This window comes from Meriones unguiculatus, chromosome 1 (assembly GCF_030254825.1).
Source record: "Meriones unguiculatus strain TT.TT164.6M chromosome 1, Bangor_MerUng_6.1, whole genome shotgun sequence".
Lineage (NCBI taxonomy): Eukaryota > Metazoa > Chordata > Mammalia > Rodentia > Muridae > Meriones > Meriones unguiculatus.
In genome coordinates, this window is record NC_083349.1 from 183,041,551 (window position 1) to 183,057,113 (window position 15,563).

At 42.6% G+C, this 15,563-nt stretch overlaps 1 long non-coding RNA gene across 1 annotated transcript; it reads left to right on the forward strand.

The window, feature by feature from the left end:
• The first annotated feature begins 2,543 nt into the window (after positions 1 to 2,543).
• On the forward strand, positions 2,544 to 15,254 carry LOC132652379 (uncharacterized). The gene is made up of 3 exons (XR_009589886.1): positions 2,544 to 2,678; positions 4,886 to 5,054; positions 14,816 to 15,254. It is a non-coding gene; the product is annotated as an uncharacterized LOC132652379 (long non-coding RNA).
• Positions 15,255 to 15,563: the final 309 nt, after the last annotated feature.

Genomic DNA, 15,563 nt, shown 5'->3' on the forward strand with positions numbered 1-15,563 from the left:
TGCACATGCCAAATGAAATCTCAGACTAAATAAGAAACTGATTCTGGCTTTTTTTTTTTTTCTGGGTTCTTCCTGCAACATACGTGGTCACACACTGATGTGGGAATGAACTTGTAATTATGAAAAGTAGGTTTAAAGGGAGTAACATGGATGTAGTCTAAGACTTCTTTAGGTGGCAAAAACTTTTCTGATTACTTCTTAAATAAGAGATTCTCTTTTTACCCCTTCACATTGGGGGAAAACTATGAATCTCTTCCCCGGGCTCAGAGCTCTGAGAACACACAAAGCAACAAGACAGAGACAAGCTATGGTCTATAAAAAGATAATGTTCTTGGGGTTATATGTAATTGCACAGAAAATTCATAGAGCGAATACACAAATGGTTCAATATTGCATGGGCCTGCACAGTAGCTATTATAAACAGCAGTAGCTGGAGCTACAGAAATACAGTTAATGGAGAATCTGTACTTAGCGAGGAAACTTTATGAAATTGCTGCCAGAGAGACTAAGAATTTCTTACAATTAGTTTAAATGGAAGCAACCATTCAAAAGTAGGTGTACTGTCCATAACAGCAGGGGATGTGGTGAAAGATACAGAATTAAGAAGATGAAATATGAATTCAGACAGAAACAGCGCAGGCTCTGGTAAATGTCTTTTTAAATCCCCTAGTGAGATGAGGAGCAGAATCTGAACCATACTGGATATGATACAGGGCTTGGGGTGTATCTGTACTCTGTTCTATCAGCTGTCATTCAACGTTGATACCTGAACAAATAGGGCCCAGTTCAAAACTGAACTCATGTCTTCTGTGTCCCAGAGTGGGAACACCAAATACGGCACCCTGGGGGGTGAAAAAAAGCCAGATCTAAGAAGGTGTTATTCTGGGAGTGTGTGTACATTTTATAACATTTCTTGAAGAGTTTGTTAACATCTTTAGAGCTTCCACCCCCACAAACCACAACTGTGATGTTCCCCTTATATACCCAACCAACAGATACGATTGGATGGACTCTAGATTCAGGCAAGGCCACCAACCAATTTCTGTTCATTTTTCTCTCTTGTCTGGTCACAACCAACTCTGTCTCAGACTCCCTTGCAGTCCTATCCATCCATGCTCTCCTCTTACACAAGTATTTTAGTCAGGATACTATTGCCGTGATGAGACACCGTGACTAAAAGCAAGCTGGGGAGGAAAGGGTTTATTTCACATAGTCTTCCCTATCACTGTTCATCATTGACTGAAGTCAGGACAGGAACTCAAGCAGGCAGAAACAAGAAGAAGGAGATGATGCAGGAGCCGTGATAGAGCACTTACTGGCTTGCTCAATAAGGTCTTTCTCAGCCTGCTTTTGTAGCATAGAGCCCAGGCCCACCATCCGGGATTGGTACCAGACACAATGAGATGAGCCCTTCCACATTCATCACTTTTTAAAAATGCAGTACAGACTTGCCTGCAGCTCGATCTTATGGAGGCATTTTCTCCATTGAGGTTCCTTCCTCTCGGATGACTCTAGCTTGCACTGAGTTTACACAGAACCACAAACCAGAACAAGTCATTCTTTCTTCTTGTCTAGAGACTCTAGAACTGTGAAAACCGAAGCTTGACATAGTTGTATACTTTTGCTATCCCATTTCTAGGGAGGAAAAGGCAGGTGAAATCCTGAGGGTCTGTGGGTTCTGCCTAGCCAGCAGAGTTCACTTAGTGAGTTCAAGGCCCTGTCTCAACACAAACTAACAAAAATGGTGAATGGCACCTGAGTTTACTCTCTGGCTTTACACACATGTACACACATGCACCGTAACCCCCACACACAAAAGAATGAAACTAGTCCACATCACATTGACTATGTCCCCCATCCACTTGTCCCTCTATTAGCATGTTAGTGCCATAAGCAACCCTGAAGAGGACAACTGTCCAGCATGGTACCTTCTCCCTGTTAAGGCCACAGCCACAGCTTACAAGAGGGAACATTTTGGCATCACAGAGCCCAGCATGTGAATACCAGCAACTCAGCAGGACCCAGAAACACTGAAAAAAGTTGGCTGCAGTCCAAAAAAAAAAAAAAAGGCTTATGGGAGCAGAAGGAAACAGTAGGAAAGAGGCCAGGGAGGTTGAGGGGAGTCCTCAGCATAGAACCTTGCAGAAGCAGCAGGCTCATGGTAGGTGGAGAATGACTCTCTTCCAAGGCTGAGGACACACAGAACACCCTGGACCTTCCTTCTATGGAAGAAGGATTTCCACACTATCCCAGCACTTCAAAGCAACCCTTCAGCTAATTATCATGGAGATGTGTATTAATTGGGAGGCTTCCACAGCCTCTTAATACTCGCTGTGTTACCAATTTAAATAGCAACTCAGAAAAGAAAATCCAATTGTGTCCAAGGTGACTGGGGCAGAGAGGGGGGAGGTGGGCACTAGCAGTTACCAGCTCTCAAAGCATCAGCAAAACAAAGCCAAACAAAACACAAAATCACAAGTCTGTTTTTCAAAGTGACCGTTACTAACAACACTATGGGAAAACAAAGCAAAACAAAACAAAAAGGCAGACTTAACAATTTCTCTACTGCTCCTTCCATATCCTTCCAGAGCCTCGAAACCAGGTCAGCTAGGCGAAACGAGCCAGACACAAAAGAGCGAATATTACATGAGTCCACTTCCATCAAACATCTGGACTAGGTAAAAGTTCACAGGGATATAAAGTAGATTATAGATTGTAAGGAGTTGGGAGGAGAAAGGGAGAAGTGTTGCTTAATGATCACTGAGTTTGGGGTGATGGACACTTGTGAGTAAAGAATGGATAGTGAAAATGGCTATGTGTTGCTATTAATGCAAAACACATATGCAGAAATGATTAAAAGGTTATTTTTTCCTACTCATACTTCACTCCAATTTTAAGAATTAATAATGATGTTATTCCAAAGCCATTGAATTGTACACTAAAATGGATGAATTATATATTTGTATATCGATTAAGTTATTTTATACATATATATCTATTATCATTTATTACAATTTTTGTATCCCGGCTGTGGCCCCCTCCCTTGTCTCCTCCCAATTCCATTCTCCCTCCCTCTTCTCCCCCTATGCCCTTCCCCTAGTCCACTGATAAGGGAGGTCCTCCTCCTCTTCTATAGGACCCTAGCCTATCAGGTCTCATCAGGACTGGTTGCATTGTCTTCCTCTGTGGCCTGGCCAGGCTGTACCCTTGGGAGGTGGGGGGGCTGATCAGAGAGCCTGTCAGTGAGTTCATGCCACAGAAAGTCCCTGCTTCCCTTACTAGGGACCCCACTTAGATACTGAGTCTATGGGCTACATCTGAGCCAGGGTTTTAGTTCCTCTCACATGCATTGTCTTTGGTTGGGGTATAAGCAGGAGAAGACAGGGAACAGGACAGGAGCCTACCACTGAGGACCTCTGAAAGACTCTACCAATCAAGGTATTGAAGCAGAGGCTGAGACTCATAGCCAAACTTCGGGCAGAGTGCAGGGAATCTTATGAAAGAAGGGGGAGATAGAAAGACCTGGAGGGGACAGGAGCTCCACAAGGAGACCAACAGGGCCAAAAACAACAACAACAACAAAAACCTGAGCCCTGGGGGCCCTGCAGAAACTGGTTAACTTATTTTTTAAAAGACACCATACCTATTAAGGATCCTTACCCATAGGCAGTTTCAGGCCTGACCCATCTTCCCTCCCTGCTTATCAATAAACTTTTACTTACTAGGTATCTGCTAGGTTGGCATGGTACATAGACTAGACACAGCAAAACTGCTTAAGATGGTCTCAAACTCTCCCCTCCAATCATCTGCTGATTTTAACATTGAATATCTTTTTATCTCATCACTCAGGTGTGCTCTCTCAGTGCTGATCCCAAGCTACATGGCTTCAGCTCCCTTGCTTGTTTTTCCAGCTTTATTTCTAAGTCTGGGTTCATCGGAAGCACCTGATTCTATTCACAGAAATCTTGGTTTTGAGCCCTGTCCTACGTTCCTGTTTTATGAGCTTGACCAACCTGGAATTGTCCTGGAAGCCTCAGCTTTGTAAAATAAGTCTTTTTCTAAGTAACCCAAGGACAGTGATTGATTCTGAAAAAAAATTCTATTGCCCTATCTGGGAGCTTGATACCCTGTGAAGACCACATGCCCTCTGCCCATCTGTCTGAACTTCTAGTCTCACCTTCCCAAATGCACTTTAACTGTTTTCAATTTATTTTTCCCTCCTAGCAAATAATTTTTACTACTTTCCCTATCCATAACGCTATACCTTCATCATTATAAATTTAACATCTGCACCGTAGCCCCAAATCGCATTCTTTTTGCAATTCCTGCAAATGGGTCCACTTTCCCATCATGTGTTCTAAATATGTATGTGAGTGCCACCTCATAATCCTTGTTCCACTGAAAAATTAAACTCAAAATATGTCAAGTGTAGTTACCTCTGTCGGAAAAACAAGCTTGTCTCTTCTGAGAGTAGGAGGTTCTGATAAAAACAAAAACAAAACAACAACAACAAAAAACCCCACAGAGATGTATAGAATGGAAACACCTGACTCTTGGTAAATCCTAAAATAGCCTAGGAATGTCTTTGTAAAACACTAATTGTCTACACTTTACCCCTAAAGATTTTGACTTAAATGGTCTAGGATGGGGTCTAGGTATAGGAAGAGCCTTTAGAGTCCTTTGGTGATTCCAGTGAATAAGATATTTGTTCTACTTTGCTTTCTGTTGCTGTAGTAAACACCGTGACCAAAAGCACCTTGAAGAGGAACAGGTATGATAGTCTCTCCTTGAGGGGATGTCAGGCCAGGGACTCAAGCAGGAGCAGAGGTGGGAACCAAGGAAAGAAGCCTCTTCCTGATGTGTTCACTCTCTTGTGTTCATCTAGCTTTTACACTTAGCTCAGGCTCACCTGCCTAGCAATGGTGTGACCCACAGAGAGCTGGGGCCTCCCACATCAAGCATCAATCAAGACCGTCTTGCACAGATTTGGCAACAGGATGGCCATAGGCCAATCTGATTGAGACAGTTCTTCAACTGAGGCGCTCCCTTCCCAGGTGATTCTAGGTTGCATCAAGTTGACAATAAAAACGAACCATTACAGTAGCCAACGGCTATGCTTCGGATGGGGATGAAATGGTCTGAAAACGGATAGTGGTGATGGTAATGATTGTCCAACACTGTGAATATAAGTAATACCACTGAAGAAATATATATGTACGTATATACTATGTATATTATAGATTGGTTAGGAAGACAAGGTTTATGTTATCTACATAAGAGTTGAAACAACTTTTTAAAAATTAGTATTTGTATATTTATTATACTCCAAACCACTGAATTGCATAATTTAAATGTGTAAAGTGTGTGGTATATAAAGGAATCTACTAAAAAGGCATTAATTACTGGGAGCACAGCATCTACTGTGCACCAACTGAAGAGTCTAAAATGGCAGCAAACTACTCAGTAATAAGTCCAATAAGTGAAACTCACAGAGTCTAGAACGTTCAAGGTGATGCTGGTTCACTCTGCCCTGGTTAGCACCAGTGCCCGGTGGGTCAGAACACATTCATATGTAAACGTGTTGTATGAAGCCAATTTAATATTTGCAGTGAGGAATAACAGGTGCCAGTCCTCCAAGGCCTGAGATGGAAAGTCATCTGCAGATGCCCCAGTGACACCATAACTGGGGTCCTATGGGAAATGGCTCACTCTGGGTTTTATAGCCCTAGGAACTACACAACACACTGGGCTAAAGCACTGAGGGTCATTTGCTTTTGGGAGGCTACAGGAAGCTGGAACAGAGTCCAGGTTCTTCTTGTCAGTTCTTCCCTAGATCAGGATGCTACATTCCCAGCATCTTCATCTTCTATAGTGATTTTTGAGAGATATAAGAGCTACAAGTGGGCTGGAGAGATGGCTCAGTGGATAAGAGCACTGTCTGCTCTTCCAGAGGCCCTGAGTTCAATTCCCAGCAACCACATGGTAGATCACAACTATCCATACTGGAATCTGACGCCCTCTTCTGGCATCAGGTGAACATGCAGATACAGCACTCATACATTAATAAATAAAGAGGTAAAATCTTAAAAACAAACACAAAAAGAAAGCTACAAGCAAGAAAAGAGGAGAAATTGGCTGACTAAGGCTACCTGCAGAACTGTGTAATAGATGTTGAGTAATGAAAAAAAAAAAAAAAGTAAAGGACAATAGCTGGGAACAGGGCAATAGTAAAGTTAACTTTTCTTAGTGCGGACATGAGTGTCAGGACCCTTGGTAGAAAATTTTGGGACATGTGAGACCATAGTGGCTGAGTAGAGTTGGGATAGCAGGATCTCACAGTGCTCAGAGTGTGACAGAGAACAGTAGAGAGCCTTTGCAGAGTTTCTTTCTCTATGTCTTCATGAGCTTGAAGCCATTCATAAAACCAAAGTGGTAGTTGCAAGGCCTTGTTTCTGTGGGGGATCTCTTGGGAACGGGGCTTTTAAAAATGGAAACAGGATAAACAGGTTTGATGGCAGTTGTTGGGAGGCAGAGGGCACTGAGACCTCCACTTTCCTTTTTCTTCAGGTCCACACCAATCTTCCTTTTCTCTCACTGTCAGCTGTTAAAGAGGAAAACAAATATGGAGGTAGCAGGCTTTCCCACTACCTTCCCTGAACTAGGAGGGTTTTGGTGAGTGATCCCAGGAGAATCAGTTTGGTTCAAACCTATTTACCTTAAACCCAGGATGAAGTATGGAAGGCCTGTGCTTCATGTATCTATAGGCAGCAGGTCCACAATCTAACACAGAAGCAGTGTCCAGGTATGCTGTGGCTGCTTCGGGGAAGCCCATGCTCTCGGGAAAGGGACATTCTGGTGGGAACTGGCCCCTGAAGTGTTAAACAGAACCTAGTATATTTGCAGAAGAAAAGTGAACTGAGAGAGCCAAGAAGTATGCTATTTTAGATGATATTTTCAAGGAAGCTTTTTCTAAGGGAATGACATTTGGGAAGAGACCTGAGTGAAATATAAGAATGGATTCCAAACTCCTAATAAACAGGAAGTCTCGAATAGGTACAAGCCTGGCAACCTGAGTTCAGCCCCCAGAACCCACATATAGGTGGCAGGAGAGAATACAACAATGTTGACCTCTGACTTCCAGAGTCTCAGTGGCATGTGACCTCATCATGCATATTACTATTATCATCATTATCATCATTATTACAATATAATAACAAACCAAATAGAACAAAACATCAAACAAAACAACTTCAACTAACTCCAACCCAACCCTCTTCCCAGGACATCGCCGTCCGGTGCCTCTGGTGATAAGCCGCCAGTATTTGGGATCTCGTCACTGGCTGATGTTTCCCTTAGTAAAGCAGTGTCTACAGTCTGTAACTCCTGGTGCTGGTTCAAGCTTCCTCATAAAGTTGCAATGCTCCAACCTGAAACCTTCCAAGGCCCCAGGCCAATTCTTACTAGAATTCATAGGAGCAACTAGAAACTCTTTTGAAAGTGCTCAGTTTCATCCTATGTCACATGTAACTAGGGCAGGCTAACGTCTCAGCAGTGATCAGAGCCAAATCATCAATCTTCAGGTTCCTCTACAAGCCCTGATGGATATAAATGGAGTGGGAGGATGGCAGTGAGATCTCTCGAGACAGCCATCAGACTAGGTAGATGAAATTAAGGTCCCTTCTGTTCCCTGCATGGATTGAAGGGAAGTTCTCTGGGCTTCCCTTCAGTCCCTTGTTCTGATATCACTCATCCTATATTGCCTTTGCTTGGGTTCAGCAATGTGCCAGACCATCAAAGGGACAGGATTGAAGAGACAAAATTCACTTCCAAACTTCTGCTTCTTCTTAAAGCAAAGAATAGACTTGGGTGTTCTAGGACAAGAGAAGGGTAGTTTCAGGTCATAGCTGCCACTTTCCCACAATGAAAGAGTTCAGGGTTGGTAGGCATGTTACCGCCAGAAAGATGATAGAGACAAATTGGATAAAACTCAGGAAAGAGAAACACAGGAGAAAAAAAAAATGATGAAGAGGCTGGAGGGATTGAATGATGAGGAAAGATTAAAAGAACTAAATATGGACAGACTGGCTAAACGCCGATTAAAAGCAGCGATCAGAACTGTCTGCCTTAGCGGCCAGAGGGGCCTCACGGGCAGGTGTGGGGTCAGGCAGGAAGGAGGAAGGCGGAAGGTGAGTAAATGAAGAGGAAGTGTTAGTGGCAAACTGCTGGGTGGTAAAGGATCCTCTGTTAGCAGAAAAGGTAGGGAATGTAGGCCGGAGGTCAAGGATACAGGGCACAGAAGAGAGGGATGTTTAGCATGGGGTTCTTCCTGAGACTTGGAATGTACACAGTAATGCTGGGAGATGCGCCTCACAGGAGACCCTAAGTGTGTCACATAAGCTGTACCCTTAGGTAACATCTAAAGCATCAGAGCCAGTTCCTATAGGCCCAGATCCACAATGGCCAGAGGTCAGGAAGGCTAGGACCATCCATCAGAACATGGAGACAACAGAGATCAGACTGTGTTGCAGCTGTCCAGCTGAGGATGACCTCTTATGCCCCTCTTCTGTTTTAAAAGTGAAATCCTGACTTAGAATTGTGCCCCCCCGCCCCCGCCACACACACACATAGACTTCTGCAGAGAAAGAGGCAGCTGGTCAGCTTGACAGGCGGAAACTGCAGCTTTCTTGTTAATGTGCAATCCTGAAACGGTGATGTATGGCCGGTGATAGATCATGTTGGGTTTCCGGAGAGCAGGGAAGGCTAAAGCCGGAGCCTAATTCATGATGCATGAACGCATTGATCTTCTTGGCTCTGAAAATACAGTGTAATGAACCCCCGCTAACACATCATTTTTATTCCACTGCACCTCGCTAATATCTAATGATTTTACCTTCTACTGTGATCAAACATAATTGTATGGGAGTTTCAACTTTGTTCTCTGATACAGGGACACCGCTGGCCAGCACTGTTTTGTTCTTTCCTATTGGTAGAGCTAGTGAGAAATTTACACCTTATGATAATTAAAATCCTACAGATGACCTGTTCTGGGACCTTTGGAGGAGCCCTGTGTATTTACATGAGTGCAAACATGTTGAGGGAAGGGGTACACTCCAGCATGTATGCATTCATTGAGCCAAAAGCTAATTGGAGGTAAGAAAGATGCTCAGAGGCGGGAAAACTCCTCTGTGCAGTGGCTTTGCCTTCTCCCATCAACTGGCTCCTGGGAAATGGCAATTACTTAGAATAGAGATTACCCTGTAAATGTTATTGTTTGCAGACTCCCATCTGCTGATTGAAATCACAGTAATCATTTGGTTTGAAGTCCGTGAACCTTCCTAAGGGCCCCTTGCCAGGTTGTCCTTGACAGCATCCCATCTTGCGTGTACCTTGTGTCTCTTGGACAGAGCTTTCCACTGCACTGCTCTGTTTTCCATTCTGAAAGAGCTTTTGGGAGGAAAAAGATTAATATTAATTTTATAACGCTAGCCATCTGGCCTGAAGGTAGTTTGTTTCTGATGAAGGAACAGACACTGCCTGTCTGTGGCTGAGCTGAGCTCGCCTTTGCCAGCTCCACACGCAGAAGCAGGGCGCTCTGACATTAGCTGTGCGACCTTGGGTGAATCACTTACTCAGGTGCCTCACCCACATATGTTTCTCCAACTGATCAAAAACTCTTGTTTTTCCTTGTCCGAAGAATCTGATGGTTCTTTAAGCGAATTTGCTTACTTAGTGTGTCTATAAGTGTGCAGGTGCACACGTGGGCATGGGTGTGGGAGGTAGAGGACAACTTGAGCTAGCTTCCTCAGTCACTGCATCTTCTTTCTCCAGACAGGCCTCTCACTTTTCCCTGGGACTCATTGATTGAGCTAGGCTCCAGGGATCCCCCTGTCTCTCTTGCCAGCGCTGGGATCTGCAGGTTAGACTCAGAGCCTCATTTGCGCATGGTGAGCTCTTTCAGATGATGTTTTCTAACTGTCCCCTACAACTGAAAGGTTTATGACTGCCAGAACTTAACACCTCCCCTTTTTTAACTACTCTCTGCCTGAAAGCTCTTTTATTCCTAGTGTCTGTAGAGTTGGCATTCCTCAGAAATCCTCTACTTCTCACAAGAGCACACGCAACCTCACAACTTCAGTGAAGAGAGAGATTTGCACTTTTGGTGCCTTTTTAATTTTTTAAATCTTATTCTTGATTAAAAAAAAAGAATGCATATAGTTGCCCAATTATTTATATTCTTTAAATAATCTGTAGCAATATTAAGTGAATGTGACACTCAGCTCTCGGGGTCAAGCTTCATCACAGTTTAATAGGTAAAACTTTGACCCCTGTCCAGGCCTTTGATTTTGGCCTACTCTCTGTTCCATGGAGAGATGGTAGAAGGTTAATACATAAAAAGCTAGTATTCCAGAGAAATACAGTCCAAAGCTTGTGATGCAGGTCATGGTACAGTATCTGACTGCAATCAATATGCACTTAAATATTTGGAACATCTAAACCTCCACTTGGCACAGAGGATCTCCAGAGAGACCTTTGCTAGGAGCAGAGAAATTACTATTCCAGGGCTGTGGGTCTTCATAGCCCATTTGTGTTTCAAGGGAGATTCTGGTGAAAGGGGCAGGGAAGGTCCCTTTGGGACAAAGTGGCTGAAAAGTAAACAGCTCAGTTGGGGTAGACAGCCTTGACTGTGATCCTAGCCACCAGTGCCGAGAATAACCTGGCCCAGTTCCTAATGCTAACTCTATTTTCTGCCTCTGCAATGTGGGTAATTATTGTGATGTGTTAACAAGATATGTGGAGACCACTGGATGGAAGGCAAATACTGTTTATGTTCACAGACTTGACAGGGATAACAGAAAGTGCTTTGAAGTTCTAGCCACCCATTGTTCTAACACTGAAGCTGCAGAAGAATGGAAATGCTATCTATTTATTTAATCTTTGGACTTCCAAACCTAGTCATTTCATAGTCATAACTGCATCCAAATTACTTATTTTAGCTTCTAACCAGTCTTAATCCAAAACTGATTTAGAACTAGAGTCTTTTTTCCCCTTATTGCTTTTTTTTTTTTTTTGAGACATCAGAAATGAACAGTACAGAAGGAGCAGACAGGACCCCAAGCTGCACAGGGCTGGTGGACAAAGCTGGGGGCAGAGATGCAGAGCTAGGCTTGTGGCTGAAGGAGAGGTGGAAAATCCACTCCTCTTTGGAAGAGCAGGTCTGTGATTCAGTGCATGTTTGTCGTACACATTATCTGTACATATCAGCTCACACATACACTTAGAAGATTAATATGAGAGAGTATAGTTCAGCAACAGTCGGTATTCCAAGAGAAAGCAATGTCGAATGTAGGTGATTTTGAAAGACAAAAGGTAAACGCAATGGACAGTCTAGAGATAAGGTCTTAAACTGTAAGGTAAAGGTTAGGTAACATATAGGGGCAAATTTATTGGACTTACTCAAATATTAACTAAGCAACCGATGATGCCAGAATTTTCTACAAAGAAACTTAGAGGATCTAGAGATATGGCTCACACAGGTAAAATGCTTCCCATGACCTCAGTTCAGATCGCTAGCGCCCAAGCAAAAAGATGGGTGTGGCCGTGGCACCTGTAATTCCAGCACTGTGTCAGGAGAAGGGCAAAGGCAGAAGGTGGGGCTTGCTGGCCCGTTAGTCTAAGCAATGTAATCATTGAGTTCCAGGTTCCTGGAGAGACCTTGTCTCAAATAAAATATCATAAAAGTAAAATGGACAGAAATCAAAGAATACCTAATGTGGGCTTCTGGCCTCAATGGACATGAACACATGTGTATACACACATATACACACATACAACACACACAAATGCACAAGGGAAATTTGAAAATGAGATGCCCATTCCTGTTGGGTTTCTATGTGTTTTCACTAGAGAAGTGGGTGACTAGGTGAGCTTCTCTACAGAGAGAGTCAATGAAGGTAAGTCCTGGCTTAGATCTTTAAATTCTTTTGGTAGATTCTCCCTTTTCCAGCTCCTTATCATTTCATGTTTTAATATACTTTTACTCTACAAGAGTACTAAATGCATTTAAAAAACAAAACATTTAAATGTTAATGCAAAACCTGAGGTGGGACAAGGGGATGTCAAATAGCCAAGAAACACTCTAGAGGCATCCTGTCTTCACTGAAGGATTTGGCCCCCATAATCGAATTTGCTTTAAATTTGACATGATACTTCATTCTCTTATTATAAGGCTCCATGTTGTTGGCTCATAAAGATCACAATTTCTTTTCTTCCAATTGTAATAAATCCAGTTCAAGCACCCTCTTGACTTGGAATTCATCACAACAATATGCAGAGGGCAAGACTCCCTAGTGTGCCTCTCTGGGGAGGCCCTGTTAGCTCCTCTGCTAGAGAGAGTCTGCAGGACCATAAAGTGAGACTAACTCCCTTCCCTGCCCCCGCCCAACCTCAATACCATCTGAGAAAAGAATACTGTGTCTAAATTATAGCTGATTCCTCATTATCCGGTAGTAAAAAGGTTAGATGAGCCAGGAAGCCAGACTCGCTGCAGCTTTACATTTTATCTTTCCGCCTGGGAACAGTCCAGTTTCTCAAATCCATTTGAAAACACTTCAGCTCATTCCATCCAATCTAGGGATTTTAACCTTTTTCTTCCTTTCTTTTCTTCTTCTTTCTGAAACTGGCAGCTTAGAATTATAACTGACCAGCCCCATAGCCCACTTATCTGTCTATCTGTGTATTGATCAGTCATGGGTCTAGTGTCTTACAACAGAACTTGACTTTTGGATAACATTTAATATTGATTCAGAGCTAAATTGGATGGATCTTTGAAGGGCTCTGTTGTACTATTGAGGGCTTCTTGATTGATACATCATCATGATAATTATAGTACTTGTTATGAACTTAGTGATCATGGGGTCTGTGACACCCAAAGATACATTTTTGACAGCTAGTAACTATTGTGGTGTGTGAATGGGGAACTTGAGCTCCAAACTCCCACGATTGATTACTTTAACTAATAAGAAGTAAAGAAAGATCCTGAAGATGGGAAACAAAAGACCAAGAATTAATATGAGTGCTGTAGAAAGGATCTGTCATCTAGACTACATACTTTAGCTTACAGGCACAGCCATTACTAATGAAGAAGATGAATCTCGAGAAAAAACTACTAAACCACATGTATCACCACGAGACCTAAACACATGTAGGCAGGTCTATAGCTATACCACCTTTACTATGCCTAATCTCATCTCATTTGGGAAGCTAAGCAGGGTCATATCTGATTACTACTTGGATGGGAGGGAGACTTATACAAGTAAAGAGAATAAACATATCACGATGATAGCCACTATAATGAAGTCCATAGAGTAGAGATGCTAGATCCTAATATCTCATCTATACATGAGTATTTATATATATATATATATGAGTGGATATATACATATATATTACACATATTAGAGAATAAAGAATAAAAGATTTATAACCAAAGCAGTGCTAAATAAAACTCAAACTACAATAGGAGTTGCTAAAATAACAAAGTAGGAACTTCAAATTTTAAAATGTGCTATTTCCATGAAGCAAACGGAGGGGGGAGGGGGAGAGAGAGACTAATCTTGTCAGAAGACTGGCAGAGAGACAGCACCCTCGCATGGTTCTTAGTGTAGATTATGCTTCAGAGGTATTTGTGGGGCTTTTAATGCACCAAAAGTTTCCTTCCCAAAGATTCCTACTTAGGAGGTCTAAGATAGTCACCCTCTGAAAGAAACTATGATGCACATCCAAGGCAAGCAACCCCCTCTCTGGACCAATAGGAACACTGGAACAAGTCCTGATTCAGCATGGCACCTCTGGTGACCAGTTTTGAGCCTGACACATATGACATGCATCGAAGTTTGTTTTGTTGGCCGAGAAACAGATTGAGTAAGGATTTCCTAAGAGTCCATGAAGTTGGTCCTAAGAGTCTTGGATTTGTATTGTCTTCCATTCTGTGGTTGGAGAGATGGATTAGAGATAGCTCAGCGGTTAAAAACACTTGGTTTTTGGGTCCTCTTTCAGGGGACCCAGTACCAACCCTGGGAGGTGTACAACTGCCTATAGTTCCAACTGCAGGAGATCTGACACCTTCTACTGACATTGGTGAGCATCTCCACATCAGTCTCCACATATATGGCACATCAAAATAGAATTTTGTTTTTTTGTAAAACATTAGAGAACACAAGTTCTCTTGAAGGCTAAGCCATGTACAATTCTATGTGTTATACTAAGGGAGGAAGCTAATCTCTAGTCATGTAGAAAATAAAGGAGGAGACAGGCTTCAGGGATATTACCACCATTTCAAGTGCTAGAATAGGAGCTTAGTTCCCTGGACACACATGTGTATAACCATGGCTCTAAGTTGAGCAGAAACACTGGGACTTGCTGGCTCTCAGTCTAGCTGAAAAACATCAGCCCAGGTTCAGGGAGAGACCCTGCCTCAGAAGGATGAGGAAGAGTATGAGAGAGAACATCCAACTGCCTCTTTCAGCCTCCAGTACATATTCACACTCACAAATAAATAAGTAAGTAAGTAAGTAAATAGCGCCCTCCCCCCAAAAAAAAGAGCTGGACTTGAGAGAAAGGTGGCAATCACAGGTTTCTATAATGAAAAAGCCTAGAGATGGCCCTCTGTTAGATAGGGTTTGATGGCTTGTCATAAAATTCCGTTTGCAAGGTAAGCATATTGATTTCACTTAGATATTGAGTTGGAAAGTTTGGGGGGAGTGTCTGTGGATGCTCTGGGAAACCCTGATCACACCCTATCCTATTTATTCCCCAGTAACTCAACGTCATGGAAGAATCTGACAATCCTGATTCATCCTAATACATCCCGGCCAAAGAGAAGATACCCTACGCTTTTCTTAACTTCCCTCATTTTTCTCTGTCTTCTAGATAATACTTGAATTTTATGTTAATGAAGAAAAAGTATTAGTTCTATAATTCAATAAAGAGGACTTACAATGCAGATGTGATTGCATATTGAAATTCATTCACACTCAAGTCAACCTACTAGAAAGAATGAATGACTGATGCCTTCTTACGCAAAATAAAAGAGGGAAAGAGAACACCTGACATTTGCCATTAAGTGGAATAGAGGAGTCTGCTTAGACTTTTTCAGATTCACCCAGGATAAGCCCTGTTCACCTCCAACTTGGCAGGGACAAATAGACACTGTACTCAGAGGAGGTTTTTGTTTTTGTTTGTTTGTTTGTTTGTCATGGGCAGCTATGGATACATGTGGCTTTTCTTCAAATGATGTATGAAGGGTTTTTGTTGTTATTTGTTTGCTTGCTTTTAAATAATAAAAGAACTCCGTTCCCAGAGGCTTCATTAATGGAGGTACCAGCATTCCCAAAGCTGCCTATAGAATCTGCAGTGTGTTCAAATGATCCAATCAGGAACCCACACCTGAAAAATGAGAGGCTGCAGGGCTGGAGGTTCAGCTCTGCCTCCAGCAGGTTGTGAGTGGGTTGAGCAACTGCCCTAATTGTTACTGTCTTATCTGTAGATGGAACAGCCCATAGGGT